The 12,531-nt window shown below is 41.4% G+C and overlaps 1 pseudogene across 1 annotated transcript in view; it reads right to left on the minus strand.

The window, feature by feature from the left end:
* LOC110297489 (uncharacterized protein C2orf78 homolog) overlaps positions 1 to 12,008 on the minus strand; it is an 85,591-nt pseudogene extending 73,583 nt beyond the window's left edge. Inside the window, exons 1-2 of the transcript XR_015047752.1 lie at positions 11,879 to 12,008; positions 5,795 to 6,749 (exon numbers count right to left, since the gene is read on the minus strand). The product of XR_015047752.1 is annotated as an uncharacterized protein C2orf78 homolog (transcript). The remainder of the gene's footprint in view (positions 1 to 5,794; positions 6,750 to 11,878) is intronic.
* Positions 12,009 to 12,531: the final 523 nt, after the last annotated feature.

The following is a 12,531-nucleotide window of genomic DNA, read 5'->3' on the forward strand; positions in this document are numbered from 1 at the left end:
TTTTATTGGGGAGTTGAGTCCATTGATATTAAGAGGTATTAAGGAAAAGTAATTGTTGCTTCCTTTTATTTTTGTCATTAGAGTTGGCATTCTGTTCTTGTGACTGTCTTATTTTAGGTTTGTTGAGGGATTACTTTCTTGTTTTTTCTAGGAAATGATTTCCATCCTTGTATTGGTTTTTTTCTATTATTATCCTTTGAAGGGCTGTATTTGTAGAAAGATTATGTGTGAATTTGGTTTTGTCGTGGAATACTTTGATTTCTCCATCTATGGTAATTGAGAGTTTGGCTGGGTATAGTAGCCAGGGCTGGAATTTGTGTTCTCTTAGTTTCTGTATAACATCTGTCCAGGCACTTCTGGTTCCATAGTCTCTGGTGAAAAATCTGGTGTAATTCTAATAGGCTTGCCTTTATATGTTACTTGACCTTTTTACCTTACTGCTTTTAGTATTCTATCTTTATTTACTGCATTTGTTGTTCTGATTATTATGTATCGGGAGGAATTTCTTTTCTGGTCCAGTCTATTTGGAGTTCTGTAGGCTTCTTGTATGTTCATGGGCATCTCTTTCTTTAGGTTTGGGATGTTTTCTTCTATAATTTTGTTGAACATTTTGCCGGTCCTTTGAGTTGAAAATCTTCATTCTCATCTACTCCTATTATCCGTATGTTTGGTCTTCTCATTGTGTCCTGGATTTCCTGGATGTTTTGAGTTAGGATCTTTTTGCATTTTGTATTTTCTTTGATTGTTGTGCCGATGTCCTCTATTGAGACTTCTGCATCTGAGATTCTCTCTTCCATCTCTTGTATTCTGTTACTGATGCTTGCATCTATGGTTCCAGATTGCTTTCCTAGGGTTTCTATCTCCAGTGTTGCCTCAATTTGGGTTTTCTTTATTGTGTCTACTTCCCTTTTTAGGTCTTGGATGGTTTTATTCAATTCCATCACCTGTTTGGTCTGGTTTTCCTTCAATTCTTTAAGGGATTTTTGTGCTTCCTCTTTAATGTCTTCTACCTGTTTAGAAGTGTTCTCCTGTATTTCTTTAAGTGTGTTATTAAAGTCCTTCATCATGAGATATGCTTTTAGATCCGGGTTTAGCTTTTCCAGTGTGTTGGGGTGCCCTGGACTGGGCGAAGTTGGAGTGCTGGGTTCTGATGATGGTGAGTGGTTTTGGTTTCTGTTAGTAAGATTATTATGTTTACCTTTCGCCATCTGGTAATCTCTGGAGTTAGTTGTTATAGTTGTCTCTGTTTAGAGATTGTTCTTCTGGTGATTCTGTTAGCCTCTATCAGCAGACCTGGGAGACAGGCTCTCTCCTCTGAGTTTCAGTGGTCAGAGCACTCTCTGCATGCAAGCTCTCCTCTTACAGGGAAGGTGCACAGATATCTGGTGTTTGGACCTCCTCCTGGTCGAAGATGAAGTCCCAAAACAGGACCTTTCCCAGAAGCTGTGTTGCTTTGGGGGGTCACAGAAGCTGTCAGCTTGTGTGGTGCACATTCTCACCTGTGCAGACTATGTTCAGTGAAGTCCCGGAACCAAGATGGCTACTGCCAATCTAGCGGCAAAAGCCTCTTGGGCCGGGTGGACACCTGTCCTCTGGCCAGGAAGGTGGCCGGATGTCTGGGGCCCGAAAACGGTGCTGTCTCAGTAGCTCTGTGGCTCCCGCCTGTCCCAGAAGCTGTCAGCTTCTGTAGTGCACAATCTCACCTGTGCAGACTAAGTTCAGTGGAGTCCCAGAACCAAGATGGCTCCCACCCATCCTGAGGCAAAGGGCTCCCTGACCGGGTGGACACCTGTCCTCTGACCGGGAGGGTGGCTGGAGTCTGGAGCCCGAAAAGGGCGCTGCCTCAGAGGCTCTGTGGCTCCCGCCTATCCCAGCAGCTGTCAGCTTCTGTGGTGCACACTCTCACCTGTGCAGACTAAGTTCAGTGGAGTCCCGGAACCAAGCTGGCTTCTGCTGATCCTGAGGCAAAGGGCTCCCGGGCCAGGCGGTGACCTGTCCTCTGGCTGGGAGGGTGGCCGGATCACCTGAAATCTTAAGATCCCGTGGCTGGTGTTGTGAGTAGCTGGTGGGTATTAGCCGACTCTGCGCCCTAGCTACCCGGGTGCTGGTCGGCCAGAAGGGCTAGAGATTTCTTGTGTGCTGTTAAGTTGCTAGGATCAAATATTTCTATTTTATTTATAAAGGTACTTGGTGCTATGAAATTTCCTCTTAGTACTCCTTTCATTGTGTTCCACAAGTTTGAGAATGCTGTTTATTTTTCATTGAAAGTCTTTAATTTCTTTCTTTTTGTCTGACTCATTTTTCATTCAGTAGAGAACTGTTCAGTTTCCATAATAGTTTAAGCTCCCTGTTCTTTCTGTTGTTTATATCTAGCTTTAATCAGTGGTGATCTGGTAGCATATAGAGGATTATTTCAACATTCGTGTAACTATTGGGACTTGCTTGCTCTCTCAGAGTATTTTGGCCAGGTATTGGTATTCTGCTTTATATGGTAGGATGGAAGAAAGAGAAAGAGGCTATGTATGTCAGTTTCTACATACCCTCTTATATTATCTATGAGGTATTTTGAAGAAACCACTCATTACCTACACAATTCTAAGGCATATGAGATTTCCTGTTTTACCAGGTATGCCTCTAAACTGTTATACAAAGGCTCTGAGGATCCTTCAAAGGGACAACTCCACTAAATCTCAAATAACAATCACTGAAAAGGGCTACTTCGAAGCCTATAGGACATCACTCTGGAATTCATGCCACATATGATGGCTCTTCTAAAATTCTGCTACATGTCCCTGATTTGTTTAAGCTATGCTTAATTATGTTGAGGAGATTATTGTTTAGTTAGTCAGTTTCCTTACCTGGCTCTGCACTTGGATTTGGTCTTGAATTTATTTTGGATTCTGCACTATTTAATATTCCCTTAGAAATGACTTTTCGTTGGCATTGTTTTACAGGTTGGGCATTATTAAAAGTAAACACCATGAAAGCAAATTTCTCAGTATCTTGTTCCTTTAAAGGGATAGTGAAAAAAAAACAATCATGAATCAATAACCATAATAGGCCAATCTTTAGGTAATAAAGAAAGTAAAGGTATTCCATGCTATAAAGACCAAATTGATTGAATTACTTTGTTTACAGCTCTCAAATCAGTTGACAATCTTGATTTTCCAGATTTCTTTTTTATTATAAATTTAGAAGAACTGAGAGGACTAGCAGTTTCCTCAAAATGATTAGCTTCTAACTGTTCTTTTATTAGCTGTTCATTCATATATACTTTCTTGTTAGTCAAGGGTCATTGGTCTACCCAAACAGGCTTACAAGTTAACTATTTTAAAGGTAGGGCAGTTGGTATGTGAATCATGGCTCCTACTCTAAATTTGGGAAGCCAATTCCTATTTTTTTCTGCTGTTGGAGAAACTGTATAGCCTGTGATTTTGGTGATAAGTTTTATTTTTAAGGAATGTATCCCATTTTTAATCATTTTGAGTTGTTTCTGAAATTGAAGGTGTTGCGATTTAAGCCTCAGATTCCACATGCAAAAGATCTGATGTGGAAGGGTCATTCAGGGGATGGGATATGCAGAGGCTGTCTCTGAGTGTGGGTGGAAGGAAAAGAGAACAAGAAAAGGAGGCACTAGCTTTTTATAAGGTGAGTAGTACAAGTGATCGGGAGGATACATGACTCATGGTGACAGTGAAAATGTGTCACATCTTGTCAACTAGTGATAATGTATCCTGCTGTCACTAGGTCCCTGAGGGCAGGCCGATAGAAAAGCCTGCTAACATTCATCTTTTTGTTGATTATTTTACAAAATGAGGAAACTGAGAGGTGTGATGTTAAGGTAGGGAATGAGAGTGCTATGCTCTTTATACTACTTCCTGCTGTCATCTTCAGTGAAATGTTGATCCTCACCATCAGAGAATATTCAAGACAAATTCAATAATCATGTGCCTCCAGGTGTTACAGGATGTTTGAACCTGTTTTAAAAGTTAGGGTGTGGCTTACCTCTTAGCACATAACTTTAGTCACTCTGACAGGAATACACACACACCCTTAGAACTTACCTTTAATCCCAAACAATGAAGGAAGTGTCCATATTTGAAAATGAAGCAGTAATAGCAGGAAAAGTGATGAATCAGTGAAATGTTTGATAGAATAGGATACACTCAACTCTCATTGGAAGAGAGAGGAGGGAAGCTACTTAAGGGAGAGACAGACAGTACAGAAAAAGAGTACAATAGGGGAATACAGTAAAATTCATGAAGAACAGTTGATTTGAGAGGTAGAGAACAGAGCAGCACAGAGAGGAGGAAGAAAGCAGTCATAAGTTTTAAGGAGACAGATTGAAGAGAGAACAAGCTAGACAAAGGTAACAACAGAACAAGCAAGAGAATGAGAATGAGCCAAAAGATTTTTTAAAAAAAGATTTTTAGAATAGTTTGAAGTGAAGCAAAGCAATTCAGAGGCTGAGAAAAAGGGCCAGATTTATAATTCAGCTGGGAGATGAGTTTGAGCTAGAACACCTGAGTTGAACCAGCCAGTCAGAGCTCAAAATGTCTCAGAGGCTGAAAATGTTCTAGGCCTAGATGAGATTTTACACAGGCTAGAAGCTTCCAGGACTAGGCCAAGGTGAGCTGACAGAGGCAATAATCCTTGCAGACAACACAACACGAGAATAAAACTTACTAATACATCCAGCCCTGCCTAGTGTTTGGTAGTTCTATAATCGTAACTGATTGTTTAGGGATTTGTTTTTAATTTGTCATTGGAAAATGTAAAGAAGAAATTTCTAAGCATGGTTTGATTAGTAAAAGCAGAAAAATGAGAAGGGTCAGGAAAAGAAGTATTCTTTTACATATAGGGTCCACAAATGTCCAGGGGGGCTGAAGGCATTGAGTTGTTCCTTACATTTTTGGAGGTTTGTTTGTTTGTTTGTTTTTACTATACCTGATTGTTTGTCATGGAAGCAGCATTTCTCAGGGAGGAAGAGACAAAGGCCATCTTTTTCAGCTATGAGAAGATCTAATCTCCTTTAGTTTTTGGAATACCTCTATAGCCAGGGATTCAATTTGTCCTTGAAAGGTAAGTATGGTTTGGCCCACCTGTTGCAGTTCCTAGATGCACTGGGAAGAAAACAAATGATACATGATCCAGAAAATGGACAGTCCTGCTGTCCATGTGACAACACATGCAGTTATTTCTATGACAGCCAGGAGAAGCAAGATTTAAGCTGCCTTTTTATTATGTCATGCATCAATTGAGTCCAGGAACAGAAGTGGTAGGGGCTCTTCTCCATGTACCCCCCCCCAATTTGGGGAAGAGAAATACTAGCATGCATCTAACTAGCAGGTCAATAATAGACTTGAGTACCATAAGAATCAAGGTTTTATGGACCATAGGGCACTGGGAATAATAAGGTATCAAGAGATAAAGTTTTATGTAGTCTAGAAGATTTAATGTCTCTACAAAGTGTGTCCTGAATGCCTTGAAGCAGGTTGCCATGACAAAAAGGGTAAGTTGAAAAAGGTAAGGAGTCATGACAACATAGGCATCAGGGAAGTTGGTGAATGGTAAGGTAAAGTTATTTGGCAGGGTTATAGAAGAAGCTGTAAGTGCCAGTTGTGAGATAATTTCAGGAGGAACAAACTGCCAGCAATCTCCAAATTGGCAAGGTTGTGTGACATTAAGGAGCCAGTAGGCCAAGATCAGAGTCAAAAGCAGGAGACACAATGACGGGTTTATATTATTTATGATAAACGTGGGTTCTAGGCTTTTTAAAGCCGTTGTGACTAACCTCAGGTAGATCCCTCTTTATCTTGGTCTTCAGGATAGTGGGCTCCTCTTCAGCTTTGACTCTGTTCCTTGACTTCTTGAGGTCCTCTGTTTTCTTGGTATTCTTTTCTCTGGTCCATTTGGTCTTGTCTTGCCCTTGTCCCCTTACCTCTGCTGGGCCTGATGGGTGACACTTTGGGAGCTTTGCCCTTCAAGTCCTTAGCCATGTTGTCAATAGCCCTGCCACTGACCCCAACACTGGCCATAGTCCCTTCTCCCTCCACCAGATCCCAGTTTGAGATTTTGGCATGAGGAACTCCATCAATCAACTCAGAGGTGTCATGGTCTTTCTTTCTCACCTGGTCAGAGGACCCACTGATGACTCTGGAGTTTTCCTGGGCCTGATCCCTCCAGGTGACTGTGGAGTCTTTGGATTCAGTTGCTGTTGTATCTTGGTATTGATCTAGGCCTGTGAGGAAGTTGGGGAAGGTGAATATCTGCCACCAATGTAGTGATATCTGCAAAGTCAATAATGGACACCATCAAACTGTCCAGTATTCCTTTCTCTTCCAGACCCAGGTGGATGCCCCCCAAGCTGGCATTGTCAGAAGCAGTTCTCTGTCTTAGGCTCCCAGTGTCAGTGCAGTACAGAGGCTGCTGCAAGTCAGGGTGTGATAAAGGGAGGAATGATGGGTCTTGGTTTTCTTTAGTACCCTCATAGGCATCCTGAGGCATCAAATGCTCAACTTCCATCTCATGCATGTTTTTAATCTCTGTTTGTTCTGAGCTTGGAGCTGGAGGCAAGGCAAGGAATTCTGAATGGCTAGGGATAGGTGTTGTTAATGGCCCATCCCCATAAACAGATGGTGTCTTCCTCTGGGAAACTGGGGTGCAAGTGATGTAGAATTCTGGACTCTGCAGCAGACAACGTGTTTGGCCTGAAGGTGACAATCTCAGGGATATATCCAGTTCCACCACTGCAAAAGAGTCAAGGAAGAATTCAGTACACAGTAAATACGATTTTCTCCTTTTGTAGCACTACAGGAAAATTGGTACCAGCATAGTGGGGTATTCCTGTGACAATCTGACCATGTTTGTAGAAGGTCTTTGGAACTTTGGGCTAAAAGATCCATTTGGTGTTAAGAGCTCTGTAGGAGCTTGGAAGACACTGTTGAGAACAATGAAGAAGATGGAGGCCTGACTTGTGAAATTTCAGTTTTGATTAGCTGGGGCTGAAGAATCAGCTGTGATTAACAAGATACCAGAACCACTAAAGTGAATCTTTGTGTTACTGGGAGTATTGATGCTGGTTAGCTGGAGCTAAGAAATTATCGGTGATCAAAAGGAGACCAACATCGTTGAGGAAAAATCTTCTAGGAAGATAGCCAAGGTTGTACCTTGTGTTGTAGCTGGACTTGGTAATGTGTAAGAGTGACCCATGTGGTACTGGTGTTGAAGGCATTAAGAGCATCTGAGCCTACAGAATGACATTGGTGAAGGTGCAGCCTCAGTTGCATTTGATGGCAAAGGACTGAAGGAGTCACACAAAGGAATTGAGGCTTGCCACCATGGAGAGAGCCTATGAGAAGCTATTGATGAGGACTAGTTGCAGTGGAAGACAGCAGAGTTTTAGAGATACCAGCACCATGAAATGACCACCAAGAACAGCAGCAACAATGGAATATAGGCATCTGAAGCCTAGAAAAAAAGGTGTGTGCTACAAAGAGCAGAGCTGGAACAGTGTTCCAAGCCTTTGGAGGAGCCCAGAAGATCATGAATGAGTCCCAGACATTGTACAGTTAGAGTTTGATTTTGCTTTTAATTGTGACTGTGCCCTGACATTTTTCCCTCTTGAAGGAATAAAGTGTTTAATTGGAGCCCACAATTAAGAGACTTTGAATTTAAAAAAGACTTTGGATTTTAAAAGATACTGGATTTTAAAAAAGGATTGAACTTTTAATATGTAAAGACTGTGGGGCTTTTAAAGTTATTTGGATCTTGGAGATGAACAAGAAAGTAAGGGTTGAAACTTAATAGTGATGTTTATGTGCAAGTGGACAAGGGGTCAATTATAATGGTGGCTTTATGTGTCAACTTGACACAGGCTGGAGTTATCACAGAGAAAGGAGCTTGAGCTGTGGAAGTGCCTCCATGAAATCTAACTGTGGGGCATTTTCTTAGCTGATGATCAAAGGGGGAGGACACATTGTGGGTGGTGCCATCCCTGGTCTTGAGTTCTATAAAGGTTCAAACTGAGAAACCCATTAAGAAATATCCCTCCATGGCCTTAGCAATGGCTCCTGTATCCTGACCTGCTTGAGTTCCAGTCCTGACCTCCTTTGGTGATGAACAGTAATTTGGCCTTTGCAGCCATGGGAAAGTCATTCCTATGAGCTACTATGTTTGGAGAAAAATGGTGACTGCTCTGTTGTTTCTGGTATCCATGCCATGTCAGGTTTTCTCAGATGATTTTGTGTTCCTTTGAGTTTGTGTGATGTGTGGATGCATAGCCAACATGGTAAGGTTACAGAATTCCTTGGCCTGTGGTCCTTTCTTCCCTTCCCCTTTGTATAAAAAGATACATTGCCTCTCATTTCCTTGGAGCTGTACTATTAGGTGGGTTATCGGGTCAATGATTTCTGAGAACTTGTCTCTGTGAACTTGTACCAACAGCATTACACAGATACCTCAGAAGCCTGGATGTTTACATGGGTTTAGATATCCAAATCCAGTCCAGGCAAGAATTTCAACAACAGAGGCTTTCCTCCAGCCCCATGTTTCACAAGCTTCTTACAAATGGCATGAAAATTGATTTAAGAAACTGAAATCCTTGGGCTTGCATGTGTCTCAGTATTAGAGAACATGTCTACATAATCTTAAAATCTTTGTCATGGGTCTCCTCTGCAGTACACAGCAAAAGAAAAAAAAAAGAAGTCACAGAATGGCAATTTTAGCAGCAGTACATGTACTGCACCTAACTCACTATATTATTTTAAGTGTAAGAGAATTCCAGGATAAGTGGTTGGGATCTGGGAGGAATATGTTCTCTAGCATGGTTCTTAGCTGTGCTAATCTGCAGAAAAATTTTGACTTTTGGATGGTCCAGTCACACACACACACACACAATTCTTTGGTGTCTACTATAGCACTGAGCAACATACCAGGAAAGAGTTGATTACAGTGTGGTTGAGGCATGAGACTTATCACATTGAGCAGTGATGTATGAGTGTGGGCATCACTTAGCTTAGTATGGATACTAATCATTATGCTTTGCACTCTCTCTCATGATAGATTCTGAAGGTGGGGATGGAAAGCCACAGCTGTACTTAATCTGGAAGGACCCACATTCTCCCTCTGTGTGGGACATCCATTACTATAAGGTGGAGCACAGATCCCACTCCTTCCCCTCCTGGCTCTATACTTACTAGGAAGACTGTTGTACAGCATGGACTGAGCAAATGTGAAATTCATGGTGGCAGAAGTAGAGAGAGGTGTTTGGACATTTCTTTAGCACCATCATCATCTCTGGTGGTTGGGCAGAGGCGTGACTCTCAGGGTAAGAAGCAGAGCCATGGGCCTGAAGGCATTGTCTGAGTTCTCCAGCTATCAGAGGTCCTAGGCTGTTGTGCTCATAGTAATATATCTGGCTTGAATTCACCTCCTGGTTTGAATGTACCAGGCTATATTCTTGATTTAGCACCACAGGTCGTATGGCCTGGATAAAGCTAGCAGACAGTGTTGGATAGAAAGTGCTATGGGATTTCAATCTAAACTTTTATCACACTGGACTGATGTAGATAAGGACATTGTGGTGTCCAGGAAACATTGAATTCCTAAAGTGCAGTTGCCCTCATGTCTGTGCTTCCTGTGATATTCCACTCAAGAATGCCTCGACAGGAGAGTGTGGAGTTGGAGACCTGGCTCTGGTCACTCAGCATTGTCAGCATAGTCATGCTATTATGTGAGTTAAGGTAGTCACTGCTCATGAGTGGCTGGAGAGAAGTGCTGGATGCTGATGGCAGGAGCCATGCTGAACTCACAGGTGGGATGGAGATACTGGGATATCTGCACACCATGCCTGAGGGTGTGGAGTTGTTCAGCACAGGCAGAGAGAGCTATAGAGTGCTTTCTGTACCAAAAATTGGTGTGCTTTGGAAATTTTCTATAGGGAGGAAGAGGACAGTAGGAAAATGAGATGGATGTTTTCTAATGTCATGTGGAGATTTATCTCCAGGTCCTACTGTCTGGGAGAGTGATTCTAGACCAGTGTTCCCTCAAACATTTGCAAATGTTCAGACTAATTCTTGGTACTGGATAGGATGACACTCACTTGATACCTGTTCTTTCTGTGTGGGCAATCAGTGCCTAGTTGACTTGCTAACCTTTGCACTAATGTAAACACAGTTCATTTTCACCTGCTTTGTCTTTCTCTCATACCTACTGTGATATGACCTCATATCTGAGTCCTGTAACAGAAGTGTTCAGGGGTAGGAGAGCCTGAGACAACTTCTCATGCCCCTAACTTTGCCCTGTTCTGTGCATATCTTACTTTATGTAAAGAGACAGGTCTCTCTACTTAGATAAGGCTTGCCTTAGAATCACAAAGACTGGTCTTGGACTGACTCTGATTCTAGAATTGTGCTATCATAGATGTCTACCAATGCCACCAGGCTTATTTTTACTCTGAGCTTAAAAAAATATGTATCAAGGAATTTCATAAGTGAATTCACTGTTTCTTTGCCCCTTCTAAGTCATCCTGTGCAGCTACGACTCCTTCTATAATTCATGACCTCTTATCATTTAAGTATACCTATTAGACACTTATATGACTTGTTGATAATATTTCAGGGTACTTTTGTGTGTTTATGGCTGACACATTGAGATTTGCTAACATATTAGAAATTCAACCCCAAATAAGACTGACTCTTCCTCTGTTACTGTTACTTACCTAGAACTCTTCTGGAGGGGCAGCATTGTGAGAATTCCAGGTTCTGTGTCAGTTAGCTTTATACAGAGAACAAGTGACTGTGATGTTGCCAGCCCCAACTGATATTATCCAACAAAACCTGTGTAAACAAGACTTAGCAAACTCTTCACAGATGTGATAGATAGTAGGAACCAGGGAACAGAGGGGATTGTGTCCTCTCTATATAACATGGAACCAGCACGCAGACAAACCTCAACAGTGTGCTTGCCTAGACAGGACTTGGGACATTGCAATGCCTTGATTCTTTTTTACTTTAAATCTGTGGTTCTTTGCAATATTTCATCTTTAATTATCTTGGTGTTCCTTTAGGATAATCTCTGAGTTTTGACTTATTTGATATCTCTGTTTTCTAGCCCCTCATCTTTATAATATGGAATTTTTCACTCTCTCCAGTTGCTGTGGGTCTGTCTTTCATATAACAGCCTCAAGATTTCTTTCACTGTGTTCACTGACTGCACAGATTCCAGTCCCCTCTTAGGTTCTCCCACATCCTCTTTTTAACTAAGATAGATTGAGTTCTCTACGATATGGTAATCACTCTCTTTCTGTATTTTTTATTTTGTTTGTGTCAAGGCAGGGCTACTGTAGCCCAAGGTACACTTAATCTGATCTTCATTATTTCAACCACTACATACTGTGGTCATTGATGAAGCTGTTTATAGTACTCATATATAATATGAATACAAGTGTGCCACCATACCTGTGTGAAAGATACATTTAGAAAAGCACTGAATTTGAACAGTAACAGGGAAGCAGTAGTGGAGGGAGACCATCACAATCATGGTATGGACTTCTAGATTCTTCACACCTTGTTCTACTTTATGTTTCTGTTAAATTTAACACCATCAATAATTACCTGAATTGTTTTCCTGTTTGCTTGCCTCTTGAGACACAACTATACTATGCTTAGAGCATACACTGTAATCTCCCTGAAGCAGATGAAGAAACAGTTGAGAGTAAACAGTCTGTCCAAAGTCATATTCTTATTAACAACCAAAGCTAAATGGGCCATTCAACTTGAGATATCTGTATCTCTAGTAGCCATAGTCTTCTGAGGATTTAAATTTATACTAAAGATAAGGAAAGGTATGATCAACATTTTAAAGCTTCATTCCTTACCTGACATTGTCAAGGCAAGGGTGGGAGGGAATAGCAGTAATCCACGTTACAGTGGAGCAGGATAAATGGTTGTCCTTGACTGATCTTCTCACCAAACTGGCCCCTCTGTCCACTAGCAGACATTTTTCACTGGTCATAGGTTGCCTGTGATCCAATTATTTACAGGTAGCTCCATGGAAACCCCAAGATTCTACCAGATGCTGGTAGGGTAGGAGAGAAAATGATGAAATAAACCAGGGAGTAGCCAATGAGAAGTTAAGATTCTGAGGTAAAAGACAAGATTGGGTAGAAGCTATGAATTCTGAGATGTTAGGTGGTTAAAGGAAGTAATATTTTGGCATAGCTGTTCCTCTTATGACATTTACAATAAAAGATCATGGCAATGCTTTTATAAAGTTCATTACTAAACATGTCCTGGGCACAGGTCTCTTGCATACCCAAAGAAACCAGAGCTGTCAGCCCAGACTACAATATCCAGCAAAGCTCTCAATCAACATAGATGGAGAAACCAAGATATTCCATGACAAAACCAGATTTAAATGCCTTTCCACTAACCCAGCCCTGCAGACGATACCAGAAAGAAAAATCCAATGCAATGAGGTTAACTAAACTCAAGAAAACACAAGAAATAAATAATTTCACACCATTAAAAC

Source organism: Mus caroli, unplaced genomic scaffold (assembly GCF_978045245.1).
Source record: "Mus caroli unplaced genomic scaffold, Mus_caroli_1 scaffold_8, whole genome shotgun sequence".
In the NCBI taxonomy this organism is placed as follows: Eukaryota; Metazoa; Chordata; class Mammalia; order Rodentia; family Muridae; genus Mus; species Mus caroli.